Source organism: Oreochromis aureus, linkage group 3 (genome assembly GCF_013358895.1).
Source record: "Oreochromis aureus strain Israel breed Guangdong linkage group 3, ZZ_aureus, whole genome shotgun sequence".
NCBI lineage: Eukaryota > Metazoa > Chordata > Actinopteri > Cichliformes > Cichlidae > Oreochromis > Oreochromis aureus.
This window is the reverse complement of record NC_052944.1, coordinates 64,825,456-64,839,115: the sequence shown is the minus strand read 5'-3', so window position 1 is coordinate 64,839,115 and position 13,660 is coordinate 64,825,456. Positions and strand designations below refer to the sequence as shown.

The window sequence follows — 13,660 nt, the reverse complement described above, 5'->3', positions numbered from 1 at the left end:
TAATTCTTACTTTAGACAACCGAAAGAGTATAAATTATGCAAAGATCTTGATATAATTAATTTAGCTCCCTGAAACATGTTATTTAAATGAAAACATTTACTAGAATTAAAACAAATATTCTGAATATAATATGATTCAGATTTGATGCATGATGATGATGATGCGTCCACCTTAATTGGTATGACTGTGTGAAGGCACAGCCAGTGACAGCGAGACACTGAAGCTGTGTCCCAAAACGTCGGCTGCATCCTCCGGAGGCCGCATTTGAAGGCCGATTACGTCACAGCCCGGCGACGAAGGCTGTCCCAATTCGTCGACTCCTTCAAATGCAGCCGACAAATGCGTCCTTCATTTCCCCGAATTTGAAGGATGGGTTGGGTGTGTCCTTCGTGGCCCACCATATCCCAGAATTCATAGCGCTGTCCAGCCAAATTTCAGCTGCCAACAATGGCGGCCGCTACTAAGTTTTAAAATTAGTCTTATTAATCTTTCTGGGTCACAAAATAAACTTTTAACATATTTTCAGGCGAGAAAGTGGCGGTGTAAATTTCAAATATCTGCTTGGTTTATCAAGATATCCCATATTTGCAAAAGTGCGCCGACGTTTTCGGAGACGTCTGTTACCCACCCGCTCGATAGCAAACCGGGGGATTCAATGGTCGCTCGAGCCGGCGAGAGCAGCGGACTCCCGGCGTCATCGTTTTCAGACCCCCGCTCTTTCGCTACTCAGGTTAAACATGATATATAAGTCACTCGGATAACTTAAAAATGTAATTGTTTGCCTTATTTCGGTGTTTTATTTGTTCGTGAGTAAATCGGGTTGGCTGAGATCAAAGTTATTAGATTATTAGATTAAATAAAACTTTATTAATCCATCGGGTGGGTTCCTCCGGGATTTTCACACAGCTGAATAAACGTTAAAAAGAAAACTGATTAAACAGAAGTGTGAGACGGTCGAGAATTTACGCCAGTGTCCTGTTATATTTTAGATCGCAAGGAGCAGACGGCCGAGTTTATTAAACTCCACCGACACAGCGGTGACGCAGATCTGAAGGCTAGACCGTCCCATTTCACAGCCTCGCACTTCCGGCCTTCTCGGTCTTCGAAGGACCCGGCCCCACGTAGACCGCGAAGGCCGGGTCCTCCGAAGGATGCAGCCGACGTTTTGGGACACAGCTTGAGTCATCCTTATCCAATAACAAAATTGGGCGTGGAAAATAGTATGAAAAAAAATAAAAACACGCCCCCCTCAAACATCTAGCAACTTTCCTCTCGTGCAGTCTGAGTGTGCTTCATGAAACATGTTTGATGTAACATCTCCGTGGCTCTGCTGGACTTTACTGTCTGTCTCCCTCGTGGGCTTTACCTGTGTAGGTCAATTTTATTTTAAAATCCTATCGATTTATTTCTTACCGGTTGTTAGATGTTAGAGCTGCTTTAGTGTGGGCCGCTCACAGAGAGGACGCAGGTATCCTGTCACCAAAACTTTTCCGTCATGTAAGAAAGTGGATGTTAGATTTTAGATGTACTCACACACGTTTACATAACAGTTTGTATAATTAAGTTGTTAAATAAAAGAGTCTGCTGTTCTCTTCACAACTCTGACCTGCAGAGGGAGCAGTTAGTACTGTCATTCAGTTTAAAGCAATGTCATCATCATCATCATCACCATAGTTTATTTATATAGCACTTTAAAAAACACACAAGGCTGACCAAGGCTGTGCTGAACAATAGAAATATAAGAGATACAATAAGAATAATAAATACAATAAAATAATAAACATAGTAAAAACAATGTCAAATAAACATGGAGAAACTGCTGTAAAGGTTTGTTTATTATTGATTCAGACACTTCTAATTATAAAAAAAATCTACATTTACTTCAGCTATCACCCCTCAACTCTGTACTATTAACACAAGCTCACTAATGGTGAGCTTTGTGAGCTTAAAACAAATATTCTGAATATAATATGTCTCAGATTTGATTGAATATAATCCTTTTATGTTGACTGTGAAAGAGATACTGTGTGATTACTGTGTTTAAACTACAAGTAGATGTGCTACAGACTAAATCGTTGTATTATTACTGTCCTGGGTTTTAACTGATTAATTCAGATTTAGCAATTTGATGATCCATCCACCTTAATTGGTATAAAGTATTGGTGATACTGGCCCTTTATTTACTTGGTATGGGATTGATAACAAATCTAGCAGTGCCACACACCGCTGCCGAGGACAGCATGCTCAGGGTGCAAATCCAGGGAGCTAGGCTGCTCAATTCAGCAGCAGCTGGAGAACTTGCTCTCCCTTCTCAACCAGTAGCTCATTTAGAAAGTTAAAGTGCACACAGTATTTGCAGTTATGCTGTATGAACTTGTGTTCACAGGCAGCTTGTGCAGGCTCTTTACCAGTGTAAGGTTCAGTGCACCTGGTGTATAAACTAGAGGCTCATGTAGGTTCATGGCCTTGTAGCTCTCATGGTGAAAACGGGAGGAAAACTCTCAGGAATGTCAGCCTACTTAAAACAACCTGGACAAGTTCATGTCGTCTTCACAGAAGGAACAGTTCTTTATAGGTTATTTTTATTCATCTGTACTGTTGTTCCAACAGGTCTAATGGTCAGGTTCACTTGATTCAACCAGCATAAACCACGGACTCATGGTTGCTCTCTGATTGGCTGCTGTAGAAGTGAACAGTTTAAACTTTGACCTTTAACCTCTCTGCTCTGTGTTGTTTCCTCTTTCAGACCAGAAAAACATCACAGCTGAGTCTGGACAGAACGTCACACTGACATGTCGAGCTCCACATGACAGCAAAAGCATCACAGTAGTAGAGTGGAGCAGAGCTGATCTGGAGTCAGAACATGTGCTTTTGTACCGAGATGAACAGTTTGATCCTGAGGACCAGCATCCATCTTTTAAGAACCGGGTGGATCTGCAGGACAGACAGATGAAGGATGGAGACGTGTCTCTGATTCTGAAGAACGTCACAACTGCAGATGCTGGAAAATATGAGTGTCGTGTCTTCATGAGAAGAACAAACCGCAGGAGGAGAGCAAATCTTAAGACTGACCCCATCAGCATCATCTACCTGAGTGTTGTTGTTCCTCCAGGTGAGTGAGTAGAGTTGAGTGTGTGTGTGATCAGAGGTGAAGCTGCTTCCTGGTTGTTGATGTTTGTTTCTAAAGATGTTGTTGATGAGACTTTGTAGAAAGCAGCTGGTCTGAGTGATGTGATCAGAGTGCAGTAGATAATGTCTGACAGCAGTTTGAAGAGGAAATGGATTCTGTTCTGTTCTTCACTCATCACCTACCTGACAGCTGACACCTCACACCTGTTTCTCACCTGCAGGTCAGACAGGAGGAGACACAGAGGATGGAGGGAAGGAGGCAGGGAAGGAGGATGGAGGGAAGGAGGATGGATCTGTTGGACTGATAGTCGGTCTGTCTATTTGTGCTCTGCTTCTTGTTGCTGCTGTTGTTGGTGTTTTCATCTACAGAAAACATAAACAACAACAGAATAAGGATTCCTACCAGCCTCCAGCTGAACAGCAGCCTGTTTGAAATGTGTCAGAACTTCTTTTTTTCCCTCATCTGAGTCTCTTGCTTCTCTTCCAGCTTCTCCAAGGTGAATCAGAATCAGAGTAAGAATAGCCTTTATTGTCATTGTACAGGGTACAACGAAATTGGAGTGCCACTCCCTTGGTGCAAAATTCAATAATAAATATAAATGTAAAATATAAAAAGTAATATAAAACAATCGTGAGTACTCAAACAATAGTAAGTATGATATATACAGGATAGCAGCATTAATATAATGACAGTATGGATAGCAGCATAATATAATGACAGTGACAGTATGATATAGCTAAGGAGTTTCAATTGTTTTTGTGCTTATTTACTATGGTGATAGCTCTGGGAAAGAAGCTATCCCTGAATCTGTTTGTCCTGGTTTTATGTGACCTGTGCCGACGGCCTGACGGTAATAGTTCAAACAGTTGATTGCTGGGGTGAGAATGGTCCTTGATGATATTGCAAGCTCTGCTGAGGTACCGAGAGTTTGCAATGACCTCCAGGCTGGGCAGAGAGCAGCCAGTGATCTTCTGGGCTGTGTTGATAACCCTCTGCAGTGCTTTCCTGTCTGCAGCTGAGCACCCTGCATACCATGCTGTTATGCCGTATGTTAGGATGCTCTCTATGGTGGCTCTGTAGAATGTCACCAGCAGCCTCTCCTCCAGGTTGTTCCTCCTGAGCACTCTCAGAAAGTGGAGACGCTGCTGGGCCTTTTTTACCACCGCCGTGGTATTTGCAGTCCAGGAGAGATCATCAGAGATCTGCACGCCCAGAAACCTCATGGAGTGCACCCTCTCCACACAGCTCCCGTGAATGTACAGTGGGGCCGGGTCTGCTCTGCCCTTCCTGAAGTCGAAGATAAGTTCTTTAGTTTTCGTGGTTGGAGGTTGGAGGTTATTAACTGAACACCACTCAGTCAGTCTGTTGACTTCATCTCTGTAGTCTGATTCATCCCCCCTTGAGATAAGTCCAACCATCATCTTTACCCTAAGCATTCAGGGTAAAGACATTTGAAAATGTCCTGAAATTAATTTCCATGACATCCAAAGTTTGATGTTAAGTATCTGAAAGACTAAACATTTATTTATTCCAAACAGATTTTTTGTGCTTCGGGAAATTTTAATTATTTATTATAAGTGAAACAGGAGCAGACTGATATGTAGTAGAAAACTGGCCCAAAGTGAAAGTTGTGCCTTTAGCTCCTCACTCGCTCCTCGACCTTCATGAACACCAGCTGAAGTCTTCATATGAAGTTTAGTTTATCACACTAAACTTATCTTCATACTGTGAGCTGTAGCTGTTACTTCCTGCTCTCGACCTCCTGCTGAGCTAACATCAAACTGCCTGCTGCTTCACTTTAAACAGATAAAACACTCATGTTTATATCACAGAAGCTTCTAATGTTTATTATATACAGCTTTAAGCATTGCGCGCACTTCTTAACTCTGTTATTGCACACTGTATGTAATATATTTATTTCTATGAGCAGGAATCTTGTTTAGTCTTCTTTCTGTAAGAATAAATCTGTTTTTATCAGAAACTTTCTGATCTGTTGACTCATTTCATGCAGTTTTCAGAGATTTTCTGTTTATAATGTTTTTTATTATAAAAGAGCCTTCAGATGGTTGTTGTTTTCTGCTGCTTCATGAATAATCTTGAACTGAAGCTGAATAATCTGAGCTGGACTCAAACAAACCTCACTGAGCAGATGTGTAAACTGGATCTACTCCACTTTCTCTGGTTGGTTAAACAGCAGCTGCTTATCACAGGATTGGCTCAGCTGCTCAAGCCTGATACTCTGATGCTCTGAGCAGCACAATAAGGTGTTCCTAATAAAGTGGCCAGCAAGTGTGTATAACACATATCTGTGGATTTATTTTCGTGGCATTAAGTTGTTTGTGTTAAAGTGCAGCATGGGACTGTTTTAGAGAGCTGAGCACTCCTGAGCAAGAGTGATGTCAGAGACTGAGCAGGTTGGACCTGGTTAGTGTCTGAATGCCAGACTGTGAACAAGAACAAACCTTTTCAGAACAAACCTGCTGAAAAGTGTTTACAGAAGATATTTTATGAAGTTTATTCATTTTATGAAGTTCCTGTTAAGTTTCCTCAGATACAAAACAGCTGCTGCTCCGTCATAAAGTGGAGACATTAATCTTTCAGTGGTGCACTCAGTTGGAGAACCTGCTGTTGCACTTTAGTACCAGTAGAGGGCAGCACCACACCATGGTTTATTCTTGGGCAGCAGTGAGAGAGCTGAGGACTTTACCTACACACTGCACTGACCTGGTGCTCCGACTGAGACTCAAGTTTCTCTGTTGAATCAGCTCCTCATTACAGAGATCATACAAATCCACTATTCTTAAAATCAAAAATTCTAAAATTCACAGATCTGGTTCATTTTCTCACTGCACAAATTATGTATAAAGCAATAAATAACCTGCTTCCTGACAATATTCTAAAACTGTTTTCTAAAAGGGAACGGGGATACAATTTGAGAGGGGAATTAAATTTAAAACATCCTTGTATCCGTACAACATTAAAAAGTTTTTTGCATCTCTGTGTGCGGAGTGAAGCTGTGGAACAGACTAAGTAAAGATATGAAGCAATGTCCGAGCATGGCGGAGTTTAAAAAGCGGTTTAAGGATGTGGTTTTCACAGGGTACAGGGAGGAGGTAGAGATTTGATAGGGTGTTCTTGTCCTGTATTTTCATGTGTGTGCGGGTGCACGGGTATGTTGGTATGAGTATATATATCTGTAGGTTGTGTATCCTTTGAGGTGTTACTGGGGTTATTGAAAATGTGTATTTGTGTATATAAGTATGTATGGATAGATAGAAATATATATATTTGGACTTCATGGTGTTGTTGCTCCCAATATTCTCTTAGACAACCTCTGAGGCCGTCACAGAGCAGTTGTGGAACTGTTTTGCAAAGAAGAATTGGCAAGAATTTCAGTCTCTAGATGTGCAAAGCTGGTAGAGACACACCCTAAAAGACTGGCAGCTGTAATTGCAGTAAAAGGTGGTTCTACAAAGTATTGACTCAGGGGGCTGAATAATTACGCACACCCCACTTTTCAGTTATTTATTTGTAAAAAATGTTTGGAATCATGTATGATTTTCGCTCCACTTCTCACGTGTACACCACTTTGTATTGGTCTTTCACCTGGAATTCCAATAAAACTGATTCATGTTTGTGGCTGTAATGTGACAAAATGTGGAAAAGTTCAAGGGGGCGAATACTTTTGCAAGCCACTGTATATATATATATATGTATATATATATATATATATATATATATATATATATATATATATAAATTAATAATAATTAAAAAAAATACACATAACATATAATGTAATTGCAAGGAGGTATTTCTGTAGTCTATTGATTACTAGATAGTGGAAAGGGGGTGGGATTAAATAAGCTTATGCTTCTTCCTGCTCCTTTTTGAACATGAAAGTTATTTGTAGTTGTGGTTGCTCGTTTTCCTTTTGTTTTGCTTTGTTTATTTGCCTCTTTTTATTCTATGTTTTTGTACTTTTTCAACATGTTCAAAATAAAGATTCAATCAATCAATCAAAGTAAAACTTCAATCAAACCTTCCACCAGGGGGCACTTTAACATTACAGACGTGTCTGTGATGCATTTACTGTCAGTTTTTTAAAAAGACAACATCACCAGTCTGCTCAGAAGATCTCAAACACATTTTACATAAACACAGTTGTAAAAGTTGTGAAAGTGAAATTGTTCCTCCTGCTTTTAGTTTGTGGCTGAAGTTAACCTGTGTGTTGTCTTTGTTATCTGCTCTGAAGAGGACTGAAGTGTGTTTATGTTCACCACAACAACTCACGTTTTCCATCAGACATCTTTGTGAAACCCACAGAAGCACACGAGACGATCAAGTGAGACCAAAGTTTATTGAACCTGCAGAGAAACACGGACCAGTGGCAGATCCAGACCAAACTAACCAGGGGCCATTGTTTTTCATGGGGGCACAGAACAAAACAAAAGAAGAGAGAAATATTTAATCTTTTAATTTATTAAGTTAACTTATTTTCACTACATATTTACATCTACTATAAAGATCCAAATGAATTTCAAAATAAAGGTTTCACATACTGTACATGTGCACAATGTTTAAAATCCATGCCTGACATATTTGGTGGCCTGAAACAGGCAGAGTCCATAATTACAGAGAATCCAACGATGACTTTCAGACCAGCTCTGATGGAAGCTGCGTCTCCTGTCCCCCATTAATGTGACTGGAAATGTCCTCAAACTGGGCAGCACTGGTGGATCATCTTTGTACGTCTGATAAGAGATGAATGCAGAGTAAACATGAGGCTGTAACTGAGGACAATAAGAACTGATCATTGTTAACTTATTACTTTATTCTGTCATTATTGTTCATTGCTGTCAGTTACATTGACTGTATGAATTGTAATGACACGACACTCACAGACACACAGGTCTGTTCAACATCACAAACCACTGGTTGTCCCTCTTCCTCTCCCTCACAGCCCGTCTTCCTCCTCACTCTCAGGACTGTCCCTCTCTGCATCCTCTCCAACTAACTCCTCTGTCTCTCTGTCATCCTGCTCCTCAGCTCCTCATCATCTCCATCCTCTCTCTCTACATCGTTCTCTACTGGCCCCTGTCTAAAGCCACCTATGCACAGGGGGGTTATGTTCAGGGATTTATGATGTTTGTAGTAAAAGAAGAGCAGCTGAACCTCTCGTCTTTGTTTTTCTTCTCTTTGACGATGATTCGTCCATCACTGACGTCTTCTTTTCTCACTGCTGAGCAGACTGCAGCTGATCGCTCTCTGCACATGAAACACAGAAAGATAAATAAAACAGGTTTTTGCAGGTAGAACAGCTGTTAGCAGTACTGCCACAGTACTGCTAACAGCAGGAAGATTTTGTTGTCTGTCTTTGGCTTCACCAAAACTACCACGGTGATATCCCACATGCCAAAGCAACAGAGGAATGTGCTTCTTTTGACAGCAACACACAGGGAACCAGCAGTCAGTGATGGGGAATAGAGGAAGCCTGGAAGCAAGAAGCAATCCTGGACTACAATAGACACAAATGCAGCCTTGAGAACTTAGCAAGGATGTTGGCAACTCGAGTTGTTGAAGGAAAACTAACTGATGGCTGATGGCTCTTTTCTCCAATCTCCTGGATGTCTTGGGAAACGATGTCTTTGTCCCGCCGGAAACAACTTCACTGAAGTGGGGGAGTCCTCTACAACCTACAAATGAAGAGTGATCCTGGAAGAGCTGGGGCACATGCTGGTGACCTCAACAACTGCAAGACACCCTTCTCCTTAATTCTCAGCCACTTCTGCCGTTGATCTCAAGATACAGTAGTCTGAACCAGAGTGTGACCCACACCCCACCAACAAAATGAGAAGAAGGTGCCGAAGGCGCACCTCCAGGATTGGAACAGCAGCCCCTTGAACCAGGTGTAGAAAGTGTGCCTACAAAAACCACTCTACTGTGGTTAGTACATCTTGCTGCTAATGAAGATGCACACAGAAGCACACACTGGAATATAAATTTTGATCATTTTTGTGGTCATTTCAGTGGTTATTTGGTCATTAAATTGCCTTTCTGGCCACTAACACACCATGTGTGATTTTCTTTTTGCCCATTCATTCCCCCCCACATTACAGACAACAAATCCCTTTTAAATTTCCGCTACAATTTCTGGGAATCAGGTGCCAAGTACCTAATTTCTGATAGGCTGCAAAGCACAACAGTGGACACCTGATAGGCTGAACTTCAACCTATCAGGTATTTCCGGTACTTCGCGGGTAACGCCTTTAAGACACTTTTCTCCTCCGTTTCCACCAGGACCTCCCTCCCACCGACAGTTTTGACAGCAGGTGTCTGACAGGTCTTTAGACCATTTCGGGCTTTGGCAACAATTTTCCAGTCAAATATTCACAACCGGTCGGGAACTTTTCACGCGAACTTTAGAAATACTCTGATCTCAGCACCCACAGAACTACAAGTAATGAACCTGACATCAGTCTGCTGCTCTGTGATTGTTACCTGCCTTCTGTCGGCTGTCTCTTCAGGTGAGTTAAACTGATTCATTTTATTTATTTATTTATTTATTTATTTATTTATTGGGGGGGTACAGTACACACTGTGAACACACACGGTTATACTTTTACAGCGTGATTACGGTATCACAGCGACTCCTCCGCTGCTCTTCTCTCTGTGTAAACTGCGTGAGCAGTCTGCTGTCACTGTGAGCGGGACACAAATGTGTGAAACAAACCACATCTGTGTGTGTTCGCTCAGTGTTGTACTTACAGTGACTTAAAGTGACGTCAGAGAAGGGGGCGGGGTTACCTGGAAGCTTCTAAAGCGGAGCAGAGGCCTGGTCCTCTCCCGGTCCTTCTTCTTCTAAGTCGTCTGGATAGTTAAACTTTCTAACAATGCAGAGTTTGCGCTCGGAAGTTGTTTCTACCATCTCTTTAAGGACTGAGGTAAAACGAAACTTTATCAAACTGAAAAATCCGTCAAAAGGAGGAGCGAGTAAACGCAACGCTGTCACAACCGAGTTCGACTTTTTTCTACTAGTCTCAAAAAAGGGTTGTACTTCCTGTCTCAGTGAGCATGAGGAATGGTTGTCTTGCTGGTGTTGGATTTTTTTTTTTTTTTTTAAATTATATCACACTTTGTGTGAGTTTGATGTCGATATCTAGTAAATATCTTTGGACATACTTTATATAATTTTAACATAATAATCTGTTACATGTCTGTGTTGTTACATTAACCTAAAGGTACAGGGGATCAGGGAAAGTAACCAAAGGTGTCCAGGTTGAAAAAAGGAGACAGGGAGGCTAAAATGGTTCAATTAAAGGGTTTTATTAATGTTTGTGTTACTAACTAAACTAAAAGAGACAAGCTGCGATCACCTTTTAAAGAAGGAAAACAACGAAACCCAGGTGTTGGTCAATAAACTGAACTTAAAAAGGGTTATTCACCAAAACACACTCCTCTCCAGAGAGCAGGAGCCATCAGACACAGACACACAGGTCTGTTCAACATCACAAACCACTGGTTGTCCCTCTTCCTCTCCCTCACAGCTCGTCTTCCTCCTCACTCTCAGGACTGTCCCTCTCTGCATCCTCTCCAACTAACTCCTCTGTCTCTCTGTCATCCTGCTCCTCAGCTCCTCATCATCTCCATCCTCTCTCTCTACATGGAAACACAGATTAAAGGCATCCAGTAACTCTAATGAGCTCCAGCACAGCCTGAAGTCGCAGCTTTCTTGTCATTTCTTTAAGCAGTCTTCAGGAATAGTTCTCCAGACTTCTTGAAGGCCATTCAGAGCTCATCTTTGGAGGGTTTTGCCTTTTGTTTTGTTCTTTGTTAGGATGATTAGTAATGCTGAAGCAGTGTGGGTTTCAGTCATGGCCTCCCATTGTGTGTTTTTTCTATCCAGTTCAGGATCATTGCCTGAAAAATTAGGATGTTACCAATCAGATTCTTTCATGGTGGATCAAAATCTGATGGTACTTTTCTGTATTCATAATTTCATCAATTCTGATGAGATTACCAACACCAGCTTCTCACTCTGATTGGGTCCTGTACAGTAATGTTATACTCTGAACCTTTAACCTCTCTCCTCTGTGCTGTTTCCTCTCAGACACGACAATCGTCACAGCTGAGTCTGGACAGGATGTCACTCTGGCATGCCAAGCTCCAAATGACAACATCATGGTTTTAGAGTGGAGCAGACCTGACCTGAAGCCAGAATGCGTCTTTGTTTATCGGAATAAGATGTTTGATCCAGAAAACCAGCATCCCTCCTTTAAGGACCGGGTGGCTCTGCAGGACGAAGAGATGAAAGATGGAGACGTGTCTTTGGTTCTGAAGAATGTGACGACTGTTGATAGTGGAAGATATGAGTGTCGTATCATTACAACCACAGCAAACCGCAAGAAGAGAGATGTTGACCCCATCAGCATCGTCTACCTGAGAGTTGTTCCTCCAGGTGAGTGAGTAGAGTTGAGTGTGTGTGTGATCAGAGGTGAAGCTGCTTCCTGGTTGTTGATGTTTGTTTCTAAAGATGTTGTTGATGAGACTTTGTAGAAAGCAGCTGGTCTGAGTGATGTGATCAGAGTGCAGTAGATAATGTCTGACAGCAGTTTGAAGAGGAAATGGATTCTGTTCTGTTCTTCACTCATCACCTACCTGACAGCTGACACCTCACACCTGTTTCTCACCTGCAGGTCAGACAGGAGGACAAAAGAAGGATGAAGACAACAAAGATGGAGGGAAGGAGGATGGATCTGTTGGACTGAAAGTTGGTCTTCCAGTTGCTGTTATTGTTGCTGCTGGTGGTGTTTTTTTGATCTACAAAAAATGTAACCCACAGAAGCAGGGTTCATACCAGCCTCCAGTTGAGTCTGTTTGAAATGTTTCAGTTTTTTCCAGCTGATCTGAGTCTCCTGCTGTTTCAGCTTCTCAGAAGTGACACTGAGCATTCAGGATAAAGACAGTTGTGGTTTTCTAATCATCTAAGTGAAACATGTGCAGAGTCAAGTGTCAAAAAAATATTTGTAATTATTTTTAAATTTTCTTTTTCTTTGTTATAAAATGTCGACAAACAATCCAGGAAACATTTTCAGGTTTTATGTGTAAATGTACATTATAGAGTCTCGACCTTGACCACCTGCTGAGCTAACATCTCTTTAACTTTTACTTTAACCTCCTAACACTCAAACTCTTTCATGGCATTTTTAATTTTTCTTTGATATTTGGGCTGATTGGGACCTGATGAAAGTGAAAATAAAGAATTACCTGATTTTTAATTTTTTTATCTGACTTTTGTTTCTGAGAAAAATCAGATCCACATCTGAGGACATTTATCTTAAATTTCATAGAACAGTGTCAGTATAACGTCCTTGTACGTGGATATCAGGCCCTTGTAGAGTAAAATTCTGTATTTTGGTCGAGACGACCCAAAATGTGACGTCCACATGTGTGGATGTGTTACAGGCCCAGCTGCAGAGGACGCAGCCAGATTACGATCCTGTAACACAGGAGAGAGAGTGAACACAGGAAACACGCTGCTGTTCGCCTGGTCAGTCGTACCAGAACCACAAGCTCACAGCAGCTGTGCGCACAACTCAGTCCCCACAGCACTCTGCTGCCCTCTGCTGTCCAGAGTCATGTGACCTCCCCTGTAATACAAAACTAGTCTGACTGTGTGAACCTCATTATACCAGTAAACCAGCAGAGTGACATATGCACAATTACCTCCATATATCACACCACTTAACTCACAGTTGTGACCACATGTTTGTGTGGATCACAGACGGCAGGTCCTAGGAGGTTAATATCAAACTACCTGCTGCTTCTCTCATGTTTGTATCAGAGGAGCTTCTGATTATATACAGCTTTAAGCACTGAACGCACTTCTTAACTTTGTTATTGTTCTGTATTTAATATATTTACTTCTAATGCACGTTACAATAGTGGATGATGAGGTTTCATGTTTTTAATGTAACTTTCTGACCTGTTGACTCAGCTCGTGCAGTTTTCAGGGACTTTGTGTTTCTCATGTTTTTTCTGTAAAAGTGCCTTCAGATGGTTGTTGTTTCCTGCTGCTTCATGAATAATCCTGCAGTGAAACTGAATCTGAGCTGGACCCAAACAAACCTCACTGAGCTGATGTGTAAACTGGATCTAAGCGAGAATCAAACTGCATTAAAAACCTGACAGAAAACCTGCTCACTGACTTTCTCTCACTTTGACTCTGAAACTGTAACGAGAGACAACATTTAGACATTAATTGTCATTATATAACAAGTTTGTACAGCTGTAGTCTCTTGATGCTACTAACAGAAAACAAAAAATAAATAACTTGTTCATAAAAAGTTGTCGGTGTAACTGGCTCAACCAGGACTTTGCACGAGGGCTCAGAAAGCTGTGTTCATGGTCGTACCTCAGTATTTATAGAGTCAGTGACCGATCTAGAACTGGTTCTATGTTCCCATCAGGAAAAGAAAACAACTCACGTTTTCCATCAGACATCTTTGTGAAACCCACAGAAGCACACG

General features: G+C 41.5%; 1 long non-coding RNA gene across 1 annotated transcript; it reads right to left on the bottom strand.

The window, feature by feature from the left end:
* Window positions 1–7,482: 7,482 nt before the first annotated feature.
* LOC116324663 lies at window positions 7,483–10,157 on the bottom strand. Its single transcript, XR_004199794.2, has 3 exons — window positions 9,939–10,157; window positions 8,307–8,399; window positions 7,483–7,885 (listed from the first exon to the last, which is right to left on the bottom strand). It is a non-coding gene; the product is annotated as an uncharacterized LOC116324663 (long non-coding RNA).
* Between the last annotated feature and the right edge of the window lie 3,503 nt (window positions 10,158–13,660).